The following is a 2,682-nucleotide window of genomic DNA, read 5'->3' as shown; positions in this document are numbered from 1 at the left end:
TCCGCCTCATGTCTGTTGCCTGCCCGCATAGTCCGAGGCCAGCCCTCCTCCACCACCCACATCCAGCCCCTCGCCCCATGTCCTCCCATGTCCGCATAGTCCAGGGCTGGATGCAGGCCTCCCCACACAAATACCCCCCCTCCCCTGCCCACCCAACCTAACTATAACCCTCTTATCCTACTATAATTAGAGTTGAGCGAACACCTGGATGTTCGGGTTCGAGAAGTTCGGCCGAACATCCCGGAAATGTTCGGGTTCGGGATCCGAACCCGATCCGAACTTCGTCCCGAACCCGAACCCCATTGAAGTCAATGGGGACCCGAACTTTTCGGCACTAAAACGGCTGTAAAACAGCCCATGAAAGGGCTAGAGGGCTGCAAAAGGCAGCAACATGTAGGTAAATCCCCTGCAAACAAATGTGGATAGGGAAATTAATTAAAATAAAAATTAAATAAATAAAAATTTACCAAAATCAATTGGAGAGAGGTTCCATAGCAGAGAATCTGGCTTCCCGTCACCCACCACTGGAACAGTCCATTCTCAGATATTTAGGCCCCGGCACCCAGGCAGAGGAGAGAGGTCCCGTAACAGAGAATCTGTCTTCATGTCAGCAGAGAATTAGTCTGCATGTCATAGCAGAGAATGAGGCTTCACGTCAGCCACCACTGCAACAGTCCATTGGCATATATTTAGGCCCAGCACACACACAGGCAGAGGAGAGAGGTCCCGTAACAGAGAATCTGGCTTCATGTCAGCAGAGAATCAGTCTGCATGTCATAGCAGAGAATGAGGCTTCACGTCAGCCACCACTGCAACAGTCCATTGGCATATATTTAGGCCCAGCACACACACAGGCAGAGGAGAGAGGTCCCGTAACAGAGAATCTGTCTTCATGTCAGCAGAGAATTAGTCTGCATGTCATAGCAGAGAATGAGGCTTCACGTCACCCACCACTGCAACAGTCCATTGGCATATATTTAGGCCTAGCACACAGGCAGAGCAGAGAGGTCCCGTAACAGACAATCTGGCTTCATGACAGCAGAGAATCAGTCTGCATGTCATAGCAGAGAATGAGGCTTCACGTCACCCACCACTGCAACAGTCCATTGGCATATATTTAGGCCTAGCACACAGGCAGAGCAGAGAGGTCCCGTAACAGACAATCTGGCTTCATGTCAGCAGAGAATCAGTCTGCATGTCATAGCAGAGAATGAGGCTTCACGTCACCCACCACTGCAACAGTCCATTGGCATATATTTAGGCCTAGCACACAGGCAGAGCAGAGAGGTCCCGTAACAGACAATCTGGCTTCATGACAGCAGAGAATCAGTCTGCATGTCATAGCAGAGAATGAGGCTTCACGTCACCCACCACTGCAACAGTCCATTGGCATATATTTAGGCCTAGCACACAGGCAGAGCAGAGAGGTCCCGTAACAGACAATCTGGCTTCATGTCAGCAGAGAATCAGTCTGCATGTCATAGCAGAGAATGAGGCTTCACGTCACCCACCACTGCAACAGTCCATTGGCATATATTTAGGCCTAGCACACAGGCAGAGCAGAGAGGTCCCGTAACAGACGATCTGGCTTCATGTCAGCAGAGAATCAGTCTGCATGTCATAGCAGAGAATCAGGCTTCACGTCAGCCACCACTGCAACAGTCCATTGTCATAAATTTAGGCCCAGCACCCAGGCAGAGGAGAGAGGTCCCGTAACAGACAATCTGGCTTCATGTCAGCAGAGAATTAGTCTGCATGTCATAGCAGAGAATCAGGCTTCATGTCAGCCACCACTGCAACAGTCCATTGGCATATATTTAGGCCTAGCACACAGGCAGAGGAGAGGTTCATTCAACTTTGGGTAGCATCGCAATATAATGGTAAAATGAAAATAAAAATAGGATTGAATGAGGAAGTGCCCTGGAGTCCAATAATATATGGTTATGGGGAGGTAGTTAATGTCTAATCTGGACAAGGGACGGACAGGTCCTGTGGGATCCATGCCTGGTTCATTTTTATGAACGTCAGCTTGTCCACATTGGCTGTAGACAGGCGGCTGCGTTTGTCTGTAATGACGCCCCCTGCCGTGCTGAATACACGTTCAGACAAAACGCTGGCTGCCGGGCAGGCCAGCACCTCCAAGGCATAAAAGGCTAGCTCTGGCCACGTGGACAATTTAGAGACCCAGAAGTTGAATGGGGCCGAACCATCAGTCAGTACGTGGAGGGGTGTGCACACGTACTGTTCCACCATGTTAGTGAAATGTTGCCTCCTGCTAACACGTTGCGTATCAGGTGGTGGTGCAGTTAGCTGTGGCGTGTTGACAAAAGTTTTCCACATCTCTGCCATGCTAACCCTGCCCTCAGAGGAGCTGGCCGTGACACAGCTGCCTTGGCGACCTCTTGCTCCTCCTCTGCCTTGGCCTTGGGCTTCCACTTGTTCCCCTGTGACATTTGGGAATGCTCTCAGTAGCGCGTCTACCAACGTGCGCTTGTACTCGCGCATCTTCCTATCACGCTCCAGTGCAGGAAGTAAGGTGGGCACATTGTCTTTGTAGCGTGGATCCAGCAGGGTGGCAACCCAGTAGTCCGCACAGGTTAAAATGTGGGCAACTCTGCTGTCGTTGCGCAGGCACTGCAGCATGTAGTCGCTCATGTGTGCCAGGCTGCCCAGGGGTAAGGA

This window comes from Bufo gargarizans, chromosome 8, assembly GCF_014858855.1.
Source record: "Bufo gargarizans isolate SCDJY-AF-19 chromosome 8, ASM1485885v1, whole genome shotgun sequence".
NCBI lineage: Eukaryota > Metazoa > Chordata > Amphibia > Anura > Bufonidae > Bufo > Bufo gargarizans.
Note: the sequence above shows the minus strand (reverse complement) of the source record.